The sequence below is a fragment of the Balearica regulorum genome, chromosome 14 (assembly GCF_011004875.1).
Source record: "Balearica regulorum gibbericeps isolate bBalReg1 chromosome 14, bBalReg1.pri, whole genome shotgun sequence".
Classification (NCBI taxonomy): Eukaryota; Metazoa; Chordata; class Aves; order Gruiformes; family Gruidae; genus Balearica; species Balearica regulorum.
Window position 1 is genome coordinate 2,605,102 of NC_046197.1, and position 17,456 is coordinate 2,622,557.

General features: G+C 41.1%; 1 protein-coding gene across 2 annotated transcripts in view; it reads right to left on the reverse strand.

The window, feature by feature from the left end:
• CTNNA1 (catenin alpha 1) overlaps positions 1-17,456 on the reverse strand; it is a 119,192-nt gene that overhangs the window by 68,580 nt on the left and 33,156 nt on the right. The window lies entirely within an intron of this gene.

Consider the following 17,456-nt stretch of genomic DNA (forward strand, 5'->3'; position numbering starts at 1 on the left):
GCCAGCCAAGGCCACCTGACACACAGCGAGGTGGTTGTGCAAAAAGCACTTGCACAAAAGCAGTAACATCACATGGAGACCTGGCACGTGGAAGCGCTCAGCACCCTCCTCTACCCCAGCTCAAGAGTACTCCAGGACCTTCCCGTGACTAACAGCTGTCTGACAGCACGCCGTAAAACACGGTGGCCAAATGAAAGCACTTCACAAAGCGGAGAACGACTCCAGCGCACCGTGCAGATAAATTTTAGGGATATTACCCCTTCATATCTACAACTGTCTATGCACAACAATTAACCTGACAAAGCATGTCAATGAGAGCGTCCAGAGACACATGAAAAAGTTTTATACTACATTCAAATGAGCTGATGCTACTAGACTGCAGACTGCTTTCTTCTTCTTAGTGGGCACTCGATCGTTCGAATATACCACAGGAAAGTTGCATCATCAAAATAGGAACTTTCCAACACTTACTTTTACTCTCCATTTATTCAAAAATAGTAATCTTCATCAGGCAAATTAGTAAGAGATCATCAGTTTTAAAAAAACAGTTTCAATTGTTTATGCAAACCTAGCTACATTGCACCACATTCTGTTCACTGCAACTCCTGACTTCAGCCTGGGCCATAACAGTCAAGAACAAAATTCAGCCCGTACTCACTGACCACCAGAGACCCACTGGGAACCAGGAAAATACAAGGAAACCACTCCAAAAAAGATGGGGTTACGTAAATAACAAAACAACCCCCCCCCCAAAAAACCACTTTAACTATGCACACATAAGCAATCAATAAAAAAATATAATAGAGATTATGCACAGTAAGTCCACCTGAAATATATGCAACCAGTGATCCTGGGGTACTAACTGAAAGCAATATTTAAAAAATCAAAACTAAAATCTAAAAAAATCCAAAACACAAAACAAAAAAAACCCAAAAAACAAAGACACCCACCACCAAAACCCAAACCAAAAACTGCTAATGGGGAAGTTTACCTATGGAGGGCAGGAAAACTTCTAAAAATTCAGTTTCAAGAAGGGTTTGTGCCTCTGCAAGTGGGAATCTCTGCACACAGACAGTTTCAAGGATATAGTCTTAGCACCAGACTGCTCTGTTATTATGTTAACCAATAACTTAATGTTATCTTTATCTATATAAAAGGTATATCAGCTCTGACCATATCATCTTACCCTAAATCTAGGTCTGTTTGTTGCCTACTACTTGACAACTGCCTTTTTCTGAGCTTTTTACCCGTTACCAGCTGCAGGTCATCTGTCTTGCACTTCGGGTATTTCCTGGTCATCTAACCTTTAGCTAGTCTAAGTACTGCTCAGCTGCCATAATCTGATTAAAATGGGTAAACTATGCCAAAAATATTACTAACTTTTAATCCTGAGGGTTGTTTTTTTTTTTAATAATTACTAGATACCGTTTCCAACATTTGCTTATGCAAGACAAATATTTTAAACTACTGAAGGAATTAGGACTAAATGACAAGTCCACATACTTGATGCAGATTGTTCACAGACACAAGGTGCAAAATATGATAAAGAACAAGAACAGGTTTCAGTGATCTGAGCCAGGAAAAAACCCCACACCATTCTGAGCAGAAAAAAGGACTTCTTGATTTATATTAAAACAGCTTCTACCAAGGCCATCACACAGCCTGATTTCTATTTTGACAAGTGGTTTGGTTATTTCTTTTATGTAATGCTGTTATAATCAGGAAAGGCCTATTTTACCAGCATGTTAGCAAAAGCATTCCACTGCCTTTGAAACAGGTATTTCAAATTTGTAATGTATTTCCAGTATCTTCATTAATATTAAAAAAACTCCAAAAGTCTTACTTCCTCATATGAGAGCTATAATTTGCAGAGTCTGTTCCTTAACAAAAAAAAAAAAAAAAAAAAAGGAAAATCAGGAGAACACATAAGTTAGTCTTCTTCCATATTTCATATCATCTTTTAACTTTAATGACAGATGACCAAAATCTTCAGGACTGCTCCAGACTAAAAACCATTCCTAATCCCCACAACTTTCTCCACAATTCCCACTCAGGGCGACACTGGGAGCAGCAGAAGATGCTGGGGCTGGTTTGTAATCAATTCACATCTTAAGGACAATCGAATCTCAGTGACATGAACTGGTAAATATCATCCCCAGCCCATGCAGGAGCCCAGTTACTAACTTGTATGTCTATACACACATAAATACATCTACCCCCTTGTGCTCCAGCTGCAGGGGTAACAAGCAGTTTCATTTAAATACCTTCACAGGCAACAATAACTGAGCAAGTCTTTTTTTAAGGGATGGTGAAATCAAACCTTTAAAATTACTGACTAAGTGCTATCAATGTACTGTTTCTTGAGGGGAAAAAGTGGTATTGCAACAGCACAAAGTAATTTTTTTTTACTATCATTTTCACATGTGATGTGGGGGACGAAGGAAAGGGATGAAGAGAGAGGTCTGGTCTGGAAAACAAGATTGTCTCAAACATTTTGTCCTACTTTTGTACCACTACCGGGTAATGGCGCTACGGGTGTTCTCTTAAGGCTTATCCTTGTATTTAAAGAAGTTAACAGCATCAGTTTTATGATATAGAGCACACAGGTTCTATACCTCTACAATATGTTTCCACCACTGAGGCAAAACTATCTATTCATTCAGATAAGTAATGGTAGGAAAGTGCCAGGGTGCCAAGAAAATCATCCTGCAACAACACGCATCTTTTCCTTAAGAGCTCAAAAGAAAACTGAAGTTGGCTATCACGTATCATATGCTGAAGCTGAGTTTTCCTAGTTTCCATTAAATCATGATACTGGGCCAAGAGTTGGGACTCTACAAGGCAGACTTGGACCCCAGCATTAACAAAGCAGGCACACCTGTATCTTTTTGCAAAATGTAAGAGGTTTGTTTCTTGTTACCTTGAACCAGTTTTCTAGCTGAGGTCTGAAAGCCAGGCTGAAGGGCTCTGACTTGCACCTGGTTGAGTTACCAGGTCCCCACCACCCTTCAAGCAGCACACTGCTCCCCAGAGCCCTCCATGAGATGGCAGATCATACCTAGTCAACAGACTGGGGCGGGGGGGGCAGAAGAGCATGTAGGCTCTATTTTACACAACTCTCAATGTGGAGAGGTTATTTTGAGTGGGTCTGGCATCCTACTCCTTCAGGAGTTAGCAAGCGTGTATTCCTTTTCTCTTCCCTGCCCACCACGAGCAGGCAGGGTTCATGTTGGAGCTGGGGCTCAGGACTCCAGCAACTCGGGTCCAGGCTGCTCCTCTGCAGCGCAGGGGTGGACCAGGCAGGTGTCTCCTTCCTGGGCCATCCTGGACCACAGCCCCAAGGCCCAGCTCCCACCAACCCAACAGAAGAAAACACACAATGGAAAAGCACCGAGTCGGCACCATCCTGCAACAAACGGCCTCCACAATCTTACAACGTGGGTCTACACAGAGCCTACAGATTTGCTGATAAAAAGCTCTATTTTAAACCTACAGTGTTTCTTCTTGCAGCATGCAGGTGAAAACGACACTGGATCACCCCGATTGCTGTGCAACCAGGTGACGCCTACTCCAGGCTGCTTGGGAATGACAACCCAGGAGCTCAAGGAGGGCAGCACAATATTTTGTCAATACTTACAGCTGTTTCCTCACAAGCTATTTTGTTGAATGACGACTAGTTAAGTTTGGCTACAGGTCAATTCATCTCACTTTCCGTATGGCTGAGTAGATGGGAGTAGCAGGATGGATGGGGGAACGTCTCAGAATACCAAATCAGAGGGACAAAATGCTTCTGCGGGAGCCACGAGACAGCTGCTGGGGCTGGTGAGTAATCCACTACTGCGAAGCCGCCTTTACAGGCTTGATTTTTCATTTTTATGTTAATTAGTAACCTTATCTAAAGAATATCTCAAGTTTTTCCTTTGCAAATTACATGAACTAATAGATATATCCAGAAATATGAAAAGCAGGCTGAAGTTTACACCCGCGGTAATTGTAAGAGCCTTGAAATATTTTAGTTTTTATCATATTTTACATCCATGTGAAAGGCTTTAGAAATAGAACAACTAAAATTGGAACAACACAGACCCCTGCAAAACTCAAATTAAATAAAGTGAGCCAAGACAGCATATGCCCTTTCCAAGAGGAAGAGAATGCATTATAAATCTGGGAGTAAAGCCACCTAACTCCTGGCAAGACAGCTCAGAGAAACAGATAATAAAACAATCCTACCAATACAGTCATAAGACATTCAAAGCTAGATTTAATGTATCCTTTATTCATTATTAGGAATATAAATAGCTTTGGTTTGTGACAGATTTTTAAGTATTTCCTGTAGGAAGGGATTCAGCAGCCTTAACCTGCAATATAGCAACAAAAAAGCTAGATATGAAGTTGCCTTCGACAGGAAGCAAAAGGCATTAAAAAAAAAAAAGGGAAATAGCATGAAAAGCTGCCTAACTGGCGAGGGACTAGCTACTGAGCACCTCTAGCTTTGCCAGCACCAAAAAGCAGGAGTATCTCCTCGCCTTCCCGCACGTGCATCTCTAGTATCTTCTGTGGAGGCAAGCTAAGTTAAAATTGCTTGAAACACGGCCGCCCTCGCTGACCGCCAGGTTGTCACCACCGATGGCAGTTAAAGAAAGCCAGCAACCTTATTCCCATCACCTCCATTTACCTAAAGCAAGTGACTCACCAAGGAACCGTGCAGAATTAAAGAGGCACTAAAAACGTGGCATGCATAACGTCATCTTTTACAGAGACACTATCAAGTCATTATTTACTAAGCTAACTAATTAGCCAGCCACCCTTGCAGATAATGAGAATGCATTAAAGTATTTAAAATTCCAGTGCAAGCCTGACACATACAAAGTGGCTGCCCTTCTTCAAAAGAAAACGAATGTCAAAGGAAATAAACTATTTAGGAACAGTCAGCACATTTGAGGTGGAGCGGGAAGGTAGCATCACCCAAGGTAAGCATTCGGAAAAAGGAAGCAAAGCGAAGCAGAGCGCTACGGGATGCAGAGGTATTTCGCATTTTTATTGTATCAGCCTCTACTTGTAAAGGAATCATTAGATAGATGACTTAAATTAGCATTAGATAAAGCAGCAGCTATTCAAAACAAACAGAATTAATGTACAGAACTGTACGATCTGGCACAGAGAAACAGGGAAATTTAATGTACTTAAGCTGACAGTGATCTAAAAAACCCAGCTGGTTAAATTCAGTTTTTACACCAAGAAATAAGCTTTAACTGAACATAGACTTCACTGCAGTCTAGTACTGAAAGCGCACTTCCCTTTACGTAGGCACTGCTCCAGAAGTGGGTAATATAACCAAAGTCACAGAGCAAGTTTACAAAAGGCATAAAATTAATCCATCTACTGGAAACAACACCAGGAATACTCCCAGGGGATACGAGTTCCCTGAGTACTTGATAACAGTCCTGCTCTTCCAAAAACATTTCCTAAATTCCAGCTGAGAGTACTTATGATTTTGGGGTGGAGGAGTGGAAATGTTTCCACAGCACTACAAAACTGATCAAGGATAAAAATTGAGAGGAAGTTTAGAGATTAAGAGACTTCAACACCTGTCACAAAAAAGCCAGTTTTACATTCTCAGTGAATAAGTCGTCATGATAGCGTATGGGGGAGTATCAGGACACAAAGATTTGCTGCTTAATTACTACCTTTTTCTCCACACACACATTCCTCCTAGGATCTCCTTATTCAATTTAGTTGCAGTTCCCATAGAGTCCCACAGCACCTCCGTACCCAGGAGCAGCGTTTTGGGGTGAGAAACGCTGTGTATGACAACAGAAGTGGGAGATGAGCAGAAGATGACCGTGCCCAGGCAGGCCTGGGCAGCAATCTTACCGGCAGCTACAAGAGAGCCAACCTGCTTCAGACCAGCTCTCTCAGCACAAGAACATAAACTTTTAAGTTTGTGAAGACCCTGCCTTCCTCAATTAAAAGATCCCGCAGGAAGAAACATGACCATCTTGTAGGCCATTAGCTCCAAAGGGGTCACCTGCTCAGGTGCATGACAGAAGGGCTTTCAACTTTTTCTTTTTTAAACATTCTGGTTATTTCTGCATTAACTTCTCATTTTCTTGGCTTTTTTCAGTCCAGTGACCTCTAGAATTGGGATTCTTTGACTCCTGGAGAAGTGCCCAAAAACTCATTCTGCCTCTGAGGAAATTCACAATTTGGCATTTAAGGGGAACAGTATCAAATGATAGAGCTGCAGTCTTATTTTGTACTTGACATCAGAGCTCTCATGTCACCTTCTTCCCCCAAAATGACTCAATAAAGTGAGTCCTCGACGGATGGGTTCAAAGGCAAGAGCAAGCAAGCCCCAAATAGCAGATTTTTCCCCGCACAATCCAAGAAGCTGACCGGTGAGGTGGGCAAAGATACACACAGGAACCCTTCGAAAAACAGGACATTAAATTGAAGCCACAGAAGGCACCTGGGCAATCTAACATAGCCATTTGCTCAACCTCAACACGAGTAGAATTATTTGCTAGGGTTTAGTGAAGATGTTTCGAATAAAATTAATGCATACTTAAAAACAATGCACAGTATTCGATTAAATACATGGGGCTAGCACATAAATGGAGGTACATGACTTGGGCTGCCACTGACATTCACATCTGTAATGCTGGGAAGCTCGAAAAGGAGAAACATCCATCACGACCTTCCAACGCTAGGTACAGGACAGACTGTGTGTGCTACAAACAAGTCCCAGGGTTATCTTCCTAGTCCAGAAACAGGGTTTTTTTAAAAGCATCATATACCAATGTTGCTAATTAACACCTGGAATGAACCTGAAACCTGTCAATACAAATGGTCACAAGCTGATATCGGGACAGAAAAGAAACTTCAAAATATAGACAAGTCTCAAGCACATAATGAGGGGTGTCTTGAAGACGTCGCAGGAAGATACTTCAGGATCTCCAGCATTCCTTATACTTCTGTGTGTATTTCTTTTGAGATAAGTTATGCAGCTACATTCATACATTAAGACAAGATAAAAAAAAATTTAACATCATCAGAATTATCTGAAGTCTTGATTAGTTTAAGACAGTAAACACCCCAACTTCCCGAATTTGCCCCTATGTGCAGCCTCAGACTGCACAAAGATTAATCTGTCATTATTAAAAAAAAAAAAAAAAACCCCAACCAAAAACCCCCAAAAAAGGTACCTGCATCACTTGTAGGTGGGAACCTTAGTCCAAACTTCTATCAACTTAACACAAAGGCAATAAAGTTTTTTTGGGGTTTGTTTGTTTGTGTATTTGGGGGGCATGGGGTGGTGATATGTTTGTTTGGGGATTTTTTTTTAGGAGTCCTTTTAAATATCAGGCCAAAATACATTCCCTAAAATGCAGGGGATGAAAGGCAAGCTAGAAGGAACATCTGGAGCAGGCAAAAAGCAGAAAGGGCTGGGTGGCCAGAGACTCCCCCCAAGGACACCTGCCTGCCGCCTGAACACCCCAGCCCAGCAGAGCTGGTAACTCCGTCTGCAACCACCAGATCGATCTGTTTGCATCCACACCACTGTACCTCATCTCTTTCCGGTTGTTTCACTGCACGCTCCCACATCACTTGCATTTCCTTTGCTCCACAGAGATACTTAGCTCTCAAGATACCATACCTACAAAGTTAAACAGTTTCTAAACCAAGAACCTTTTGTTTTCAAAGCCTTTCTATCCTCCTCCCCCTCCCGCCCCGCCAAGAGCTACCAGGCTTCATTTTCCAAGTTCTTTCCGCAGGTTTCATAAAGTAACTGATAATGTCAATTCCAGTTATCATATTCGGTAAACCACAGATGACAGCACCTCAGGCATACAGAAGACATTCTGAGCTGAGAAGCAATTTTTTTTTTTTCCCCTGGCCACATATGGCAGCAGTAGAGCGCCCAACGAATGGCAAAAACCTTTTTCTTGACAGTCAGAGGTTAACATATATGCAGTATGAGTCAATAATCCACAAACAGCTGCACATCACGCAACATTTGCATTCAATCTGAAACAGAGAGACATTAAAGAAAAATATACTCAGCTTATGAAAGGCATAGTTATTTGTGAAAGCAAGCTCGGAACCACACCGCTTTGCCTTTTCACTGACTACTGCTAATTTTGCAAATGCCCTGGGCTTCCCCTTATGGCCTGTTGGCCAGGGAAAACTTTTTTTTAATTGGTGCTGAGAAAAATGCATCTTTTAGCACAACTTTGCAAGGAAGTTCTTAGTCTGAGAGCCTACAGGTTTGTTGCCGTTACTCTAAAGAAACTACTTGTAAAAAAGAGCACCAATTTAGCAGGAATAATTTTTGAGTATACGGTCATCTCCAAAGTCATATAGTAAGTTTTTTCATATAGCTTTGAGCAGAAGACTTTTAACCCTGTCTCTGTTCTGGTTCTCCTCTGCCCATCTGCCTGTAACTCCTGTCTCTCCTGATGAACAAACATATCTCTGTGCAGACCAGGAGGAAGCCAAAATTTTCTCAAATTTTCTCTTTCTCTTTTCAACAGCCTTCCAAGATACAGCTTAACCCTCATCCTTTCCTCAGACATGAGAGGGATTAAGTCACTCTTCCGCCTCTTTTTACATTCAAGAGGACTACTTGGATAAGCCACAAATGCTGATTATTCTGTATAGATTCAGTTGACTTTCCGGGACAAAGTAGGTCTAAAGCTCCAGGATACATTACGAGCATTACAGAACATCAGCTTTCTTACACAGGATAAAACAGATAAAGCAAAGAGCACAGTCTAGATGTTAAACAACACATCTAGAATAGAAACTCTGGGTTCCTGTCAAGAAAGATTTCTACTGGTTGCATTGAGATCTATAAAAAAGGTGAAGAGATGTTAGAAAGCAAAAAAAATAATAGAGCATAAGAGGTTTTGCATATCCCCAGAGAACCGGAGAGGATATTAGCAGTACCAGACAGTAACAGAGCCATGTGTGCACAGACAGCGACTGTTCTCATTCTCTCCCTTCTTTATCTTCTGAATCTCATCTTGTAGGAAGATAGAAACTTAATCAAAAGTTTGTATTAGACAAAGGCTAAGGAAAAAAAAGGGGAAGCCCAGGACTTGAGATGCAAGTATTCTGTTGTAATGCAAGATTTGTAGTATTCCAACTTTGTAATAATTCCATCATCCCTCTCCTCCAACAACAGAAATTCAAAAGCCCAGTTGTGTGTGTAATACTTCTGCACACTGAGAGCATGATCCTGCTGGAGGCTAAAAGACAGTTTATCCACAGATCAGTAGTCACTGTGCAAACTTACATGCTCTGATCTGTCTATACTCCTCAATTTTGGCTTTGAATACTCAAGTATCACCAAATGGGAGTTTGATTAGGGGTGACTAAATATATAATCTTACATAGGCAGACAGAGTTCAAATATTTTCTTACAAAAACTGTAGGATTCAAATGAATTAAGTCACAAAACACAATTTTAAAGCAGAATCCATGCATAGCACTACAGCATATTTATGTAAAATGGGTTACAGCTCAAAAGTAAAACGCTGCTAAATGCCAACTACCATATCAAACAAGCGTGCGCAGCTTGTTTTTCCAGTTAAATGTTATTTGAACAACATTAGATTAAGAAAGGTTTGGATTTATAGTGTAATATTAGACGATATTAGATATGTGGTAACATTGGAGATAGACATATGTCTAACAAGAAAGGAAAAAGAGATGTTGCATCAATACCAGCCTAAAGGGGTGGGGGAGGAAGGGAGGGATCAGGTCGGATGGAAGCCTTCATTGCCACACAGGGCTCAATTCTCAGGTTTAGAGATAGCATTAGCCTTCACTTCTGCTGCACGCGTGAATGGCGTAAGGATTGGCAGTGAGGGCAGCAACCTTCCTTCTTTTACATATATGAAGAGTCTACATCAAAAATGCTGAAAAGCATGGAAAGACCGCAAGGTTGAGTCCTGCTGCACAAGACCATTTAGACCAAGTCCCAGCTACTGTCAAGTTTATTCAACTGAAGAGTTATTACTAGCAATTTTGTGCCAAACAAGCAGCGAAGGCTGACGGTAGCGGATGAAGAAGAGCAATGATTTAAGATTTCAATAGACTGCCAAGCTCATGCTGGAACTAGACTTCAGGTGTGAGTTGGGCTTTGCTGGGTTTCTCTAAGTAGGCATTAAGCCAGCCATATGCTGCTTTAAGAAATACATTCTCGCTACATAGCACAAAGGCTGCCTTGGGCCTGAAAAAGTATTCAGGACTTTCAAAGTTGTGCCACTTGCTCAAACAAATTGGCTGGCTGCGCTGCTGTTCACTACCAGCCATGACAAAGAACTGAAGCCCAGACGTGCTGCCCTCTTTCCCCTCTGAGGCTGAGCACCCTCATCACAGAGGCTGCGTGGGATCTCTAAACCAGCAGTGCCGTGTGTGTGGTGGGACAAGCTCAGAGTTACTGCTGGGATGAAGGGGAGCTCTGAAGAGCTTTAAAACCCAAAGCTCACAAGGCTGACAACGCTTTGCATGAGCTGGCTTCCACTTATTTCCACAGGCCCTTGTATTACTACCTTAGAAGTTCCCAGAATGCCTTCTAAAAATGTACCCCATGTAAGTCCCAGGCACCTGGAAACTTGTTTTTGGGCCAAAACACCCAACTGATGCAGTGTGAAATTCTCATCATCTTCATGGGGCTTCACGCCAAGGATGCTGAATTATTTAGTCTATGTCAGCCTGTAAGCATTAAACTTAAAAACTGTTATCGCTTCAGAAATATTTTGTTTTTAAAAGCAGCATCTTTGTCAAACTGATAATGTCTATGGAAATTAGTGCCCAGCATAACAGCATAGCTCTCTCTACTGAACAGCAAAGTCCATGACAGGAAAATCTATCCAGGCTTTCAAACCACGTCCATCACGTTAGCATTCAAGCATCTTAAACTGACAGAAACAATATTAAAAAAGAAAGTGTAGATTATCTCAAGGCAGAATTTTTATCAACATCTTTATCATAAATATGGATCAGTCTGCCATATTAATTCACATCTCTTTCCACAGAAACAGTTGCTTTCATTAAGAGGGCTATGCAAGAGCCCTTTCAAATACATAGACACTTGCTATGAGTAAGTTTTAGTCATGCGAAAAATTCACACGCATTCCTTTCCAAGCTTGGATCTTTGATGGGAGTACAAAATTGTGGATCAACATTATTAATGGGCAAATTCATAATGAAAATACATCTCCATTCTGTAAATCACAAGTGTGTCAGGAGTAGAAATACTCTTCGCTGGTAGTTCTGAAGACAAAATTATTTCTGCCAAAAGATACTGAATAGATAAGCTAGACGCTTTCTTGCCCATTCATTTTCAAGCATCAGAAATCTCAAGGACACTTTGGAAAGAAAAGCAAAATAGTGCAATTAAGAAAACAGTACTTGTTCAGAGAGGTACATTTCTGTAAGCACACTAAACAGGGAAACAGGGTGCAAAACAAGCATTTAGCAAGTTATGAGACCACCAAGGCTAAAACTAGAAGTGCTGAGACCTACTTCAGATACTCTGAGAGCCAAGTCAAGCTGCCCAGCACGCAAGAGTTCCTACTAGGTACCTGGGGTTCCGTCACTCCACTTACCTTCAAGCTGTGCTATACAATTGCTAGATTTTAATCTGATTTACATTAAAAGAAATACAACCTCCAGCCCCAAACACACCCAGCTATGGTACTCAACCACTTGAAGTCAAATAGAAGATGGAAACAAGAGAAAAGAAGAAAGAAAAAAAAAAAAAGTCAGTTGAAATAATCTGTGCCTGGAATGCCTGCTCTGAAACCGGCCCCAAATGGTTTTTCTCCATTTGCTGCCAAGCACCTCTAATGCAATCCAGACAGTCAAGGACACAGTCAGAATGTTAATATGAAAGCATTAAAATTCCCATTGAAATAGGACCTGTCAAGCCACTTTATGTAACATGATTTATCGTTTCCAAATGTAGTAACAAGGGATTTTATTGTACAAGAGCATGTTGTACACAATGGGGCTCTGGGTTCACATTCCACGCTAGCCAAACTAGAATTTCTGACAAAGTTTATGCCAGTACATGTCCGAGTTACTGGTGTGTGTATGAACGGGTAGCTATACGCATTAGAAATTGTTGGGGTACAGAACAGGCTTAAAGCGAGAAGTCTCTGCACATTTCTGTGCATACTAAACCGAACTGGACACTTCTGCTTGCCGCTGCTGAATGGCTCTAAACCAGTGCTTATGGAAAGAAGTCAAACTGTCCCCATGCCTCAAGGCACTGGCAGCAAGCAATAAAAATGAACTGTCAAAAGCTTAAGGAAGTTTTTATTTCCAGTCTTACATGTCAATCAGATAACTGATTCAACATAGTCAAACTGAGAGTAGGCTGAAAACTTCTGATGAAGTTTCCAGCGGATGTCCTGCACTTTCTAACCTGTTAAACCCCAACTTCAAAACCCCAACCTCAAAACCCACAATCTCCTATATTTACCACAGCAGCTAAAACCGAGGCAAGCTGCCCAAGTTCTGCGCTAACACCACCCATGGAGAGTTACAGCACAGAGCACACACCCTGTCACAAATTAAGTTTGTGGCTTTTTGTGTCTGTAGACACATTTTCTTACCTCTCCGCTCTACATACCAGCCTTCTCAGAAATGCAGAAATATTTCAGCTCCATCAGGACATTGTTCTTTTTTATACATTCAGTTTAAGTAGCAGTTTAAGCTAATGTAATGGCAATGAAAACTACATGTATAAATTTGAGGCAGAGTTGGAGACATTGACAAGAATTGTACCTGCTTTCTACACCAAGGGAAGTATCACACCAGCTGCCAGTGGAAAGGCAACACTGGCATAAATTGGTAGTAGTGTTAAAAAAAATATTCTGCTTCATACTTTTTATGTGGAGCAAACTGCAGCCAGTCAACATCTACCTACACAAGATTATGGAGTTAGACACAAAAGATGGTTTCTGTTGTATTTTGTTATATTGCTGACCTCAGCTTTCTTACTAACTTCTTCACTGGTGTACTATTAATCTTGAATATCATTCAAATTTTGTCCTCTTCCTCTGCCAAAGGCTGGTATCAATATCCAACTAAACTCAAACATGCTTTGAAATTTTTTCATTTAATAAAATACACACCATGAATGCCTGAGTACAGCATCACACAAAGATCTGAATCTTGCCATGAACAAGTTCTATTACAAACTTAGCTATGACTGATGTGGTCGATTATTGCATTCCAGGCAGTTGATCCCAGATCCAAGACCTTGTTCTACTCTGCTTTTACAATGCTAGTCAGAACCAATAATGAGTTCTGTTAGGCCTTCCCATTCTTGCTCTGCCATTCAGCACTAGCAGTAAGAATAAAGCTTGCTCCAAGTAATAGAAAACCCACACACATATAGACATTCTTGTTTGCCATTTCAATCCAGGAGGGATCTGCAATACAAGTTTAAAAAGGAAAACTATTTTCTGTTGGAATTGTGAGAAGTGAGCAAAAGCCATAATGGAAACCAGCTCTCCCTAGGCGAAGTGCAAGATGAGGGGAAAAAAGCTAAAAGAATTGGCTGCTACAATTAAGGGATGAACAGCTGGCATTTTAAGGAATGTGGCTTATAAACCAAGAGGCTGGGTAATAAAGTGGCAGATGAAGTTCAGTGGACATAAGTGATACACAAGGGAAAGACCTTCTAACTTAACATCCACAGAAACAGCCTCCTACCACTATGACTCAGAAGCTAAATCTGGATGGTAGCAGTTTCATCAAGATACCACCTCAGTGCTCAGCAGCCATCCAGAAGCCAATCAAGTGTTCGGTGTTATTAGTACAGGACTACAGAACTGAACCAGAAAATACCATGACTCTGTGTAAGTCCACAGCATGCCTGAATCCTAAGTGGCAGATGCAGTTCTGGTCCCCAAATCTCAAAAGGAATCTGGAGACCCACACAAGGCACGGAGGGAGACTGAGGAACGTGTCTACACCAGCATTTTGGCTCAGATCAGAAGCGCAGTTTTGAAACCCATCTCCTGATCACTGCTGCTTTGCATACTGTGGTTCTTGTGCCCAAGAAGGATCTGTGACAAAAGCTAGATCCCCTTTCAGGGAACCTAAATAGGGAGACAGCCACCACCACACTAAATGCTAACTAGCACCCAGTCCACAGGGCTAGACTACAACCAGCGGATGCAAACTTCTTTGAAACACAGCTAAGTGCGGGCATCAAGTCCTAACTCGTTCTACAAATCCCACGCTAATCCACCATGCTGTTCGATAACGAGGGCATAGCCAAAGCTGAGAGGTGATGTTAAATATCTCTTATGACCAGCACCTAACAGAACCAGGCCACTTTGTTCTGGGGAAGACAAGACAGAAGTCTCCTACATGATATGGCTGTGAAACAAGTGGTATAGGAAAGGAGGAGCAAGGAGTAACTAACTGCTCAGGGTCTGTTGAAGACGGGATGGAGGAAACATCCAACAGAATAGACAGAAGGTCGTTCTGCTTCAAAACAAAAGGAGATGCTTCTTCACGCATCACCTATTTAAGCAGGAGAACTCCTTGCTAAAGGAGATTAGGGATGCTGTAATTTTATTAGAGTTCAGAAAGAAACTAGACAAGATTCACTGCAGAAAAGTCCATCAAGAGCCATTAAATGCAGTCAGCAGTGCTAGCTCTGGAAGTATCTGAGCTGCAGACTGCTAGCACTTGGGGAATACTTTGGGCAAGTAAAACTACACAGCTCCCTTGTTACTGTCCTTTCTTGTAGGCATCCACTACTGACCACTGTTGAGACGGAATATTGGCCTTGATGTACAAAATTTAGCATGACCAAGTTGGGCTACTCTTGAAAGTGGCAGAAGAGGTGCGCCACATGGAAAATGAAATAAATCGCACACCAAGCTAAGAAAAGAGGGTACAAACTTTTGTAACAAACTACTGAACAAGCAAACCTTGCCCTCCTTTTAGGGGCACAATCACAGGCATTATCACCATGCCAGCAGATGAAGCAGGGGTCAAGAGATCCTACAATTCAGTTTCTAACTGAAAGTTCTTATTCAGATAGAAACTTCTGCCGCACATCATAACGTAGCCTGCAACGCTTGCAGACTTAAAAATCCTTGGAGACAGAAACACAGAGACAATTAAACTATGGGTCCAAAACACTAAACTTTGAGTTATAAACTATCTAGGAAACAGCCTTTTTATTGCCAGAGATCTGAAAGAAACCCCGAAAGCTAGAGCAAGTCACTAAAACAGAAGGCATTTAAAATCAAAAGGGAATCAGCCTCAAGACATTCCCCTGCTTCAGCCTTTCCCGTGCATTCCTCATGCCATCTTCTCTCTGAATTTTCACACTTGGCCAATAAATACCTCTATTCTAGCACTCTGATAAGATTTATGATGCACTGCAAGTGCTGTGCAATTAACAGATTTAATGCCTGATTCATTTCCTCCTTCAAAGGGAGACTGGAGAAAAGCACAACAGGAGATGGCTGGGTACTGTAGCTGTGGGTATATCATACATATACATGATATGACATTTTCTCTACCACTACTGTAAGTCAGCACATCTCTACTCTTCCTGTAGAGGTATCAAGCCTTTTTCACTGGTTAGATTCCCAACTATTATTCATTCCTCAGCTTAATCATTGAGGTTTGTTTTTTTTTTTTCTACCCTCAGTATGGATTTTTACACACCATCCCACATTTTCACCATAATTTATCAATTGCTTTTTCCACTCCATTTCACTGAATTTCTAATCTCATTTCCCCAACTATGCTGTCTACAATCATAACATAGCAGTGACTTTAAAAAATTCAGTACGCTCCACAAATTTCACAATGTGTTAAAAGAGATAACACAGGGAATACATTCTTTCCATCTCAGCATGATTACTTTAACTTGCATATCAGAGACAACAGTACACAGCCGAGGAGGAGGATAGGCATTTCTGCAAAAGGAAGTCAAAGCTCTGCAATTTTACATAGGTATTGACCAACTTTCAGTGAGGGAAATGCCACCAACTCTTATGTGCAATACCGAGCATTTACCTCTTCCACGCTTTTAATTAGCATTTGGTGGATGTTTTATTCTGAATCATGTCGACAGGGCTTCAACCCATCCAGCAGCACATTTGTCTGAGGGATTGTTACAGATGCATCATATACTAATAAAACACCCTGCTCTGAAAGGAATTTTAAATGGCACAACTCGGCGGCTTGCTTCCCAGCTGCAGACTTAAGTTCTATATAATGTCAATGCTGAGCGCAAGCTACTTTCACAAGCAATTAAGACAGACTACATGAAGTACCTAGCTCAGCCCGCAGGCTATATAAGACTTGGCTTTCAGTTTTGTTCAATTATTTTGTCCTTGTCTTTGGTAAACAGAAATCCTTGTTTTACTTTCTCTCTACCATGCACTGCATCTGTTCTCCAAATTACAGCACCCTAGTCTGTACATGGCAGCCTTTGGACCAGTTTTACCCTACGCTGAAGTAGTTCTCACCAAAAGATTTGAAGGCAAGGTACATAACACAGCAATGTTCCTAAATAAATTTTGCTGTCTAAAAAAACAAAAAGGTATCTCTAAACTAAGTTTCACCTCAAACATGCTCAAAAGGATAAATAAGACTTTGCCTCATCCCATTAGGATTTCTTCAGCCAGTTTTACTTGCGACAGTGCTACAAGCCACGTAGTTTGCTTAAGTTGTTGCCATTTCTGCAACTTTTTTTCTGAAGTCAACCTTAACAGTATTTAAGTTTAAACTCTAGTGGTAGTTTAAATCTTATGATATCCCAATCTCATCTCTCAACACAGCAAAAGCTGTTCAGATTAAAACCTAACAGGATAAGAACAGGCAATGGAGGGGCAGGAAGTCCAATATTGTATCATGATGCCCTCAAACACAGAAGCTCATCTGCATGACTTAACACTTACTCCAACCACAGAAACACTCCCTGGCTTCAAATACTGTGTGCACTTTAAATGCCTAAACACTGGAAAAATCCGCTCAGAGTCCAGTATTTATACCAAACTGTTCTCAGGATTTCTTACTAAATATTTAACTTTGTACATCACCTCAAACTGAGTAGCAGCAGTAATTAACTTGATTCTGAGAATCTATGCCCTCAGCTAAAAAGATGACACAGTTAAACTTTCCAAGCTTCACAGAAGTAGTACTACTTTTTCCATAAGCCAAGCTACCTTAAGTAAACCGAGGTGGAAACACAAAGAAATTCAATAGAATTAGTGTACAAGCCAATATTAACAGTCATAAAATAAAAATAGTGCCGAAGGGTTAACACTTTATGATGATAATAATTGCTTGGAAGACTAGAGATCAATTTTAAGATAAGCATCATTGATGATCTAAGTATGTTTGATCCTGCCTCCCAAAAAACCTTTCAGGACTACTGGTTACTGTTCAAATTCTGTTTG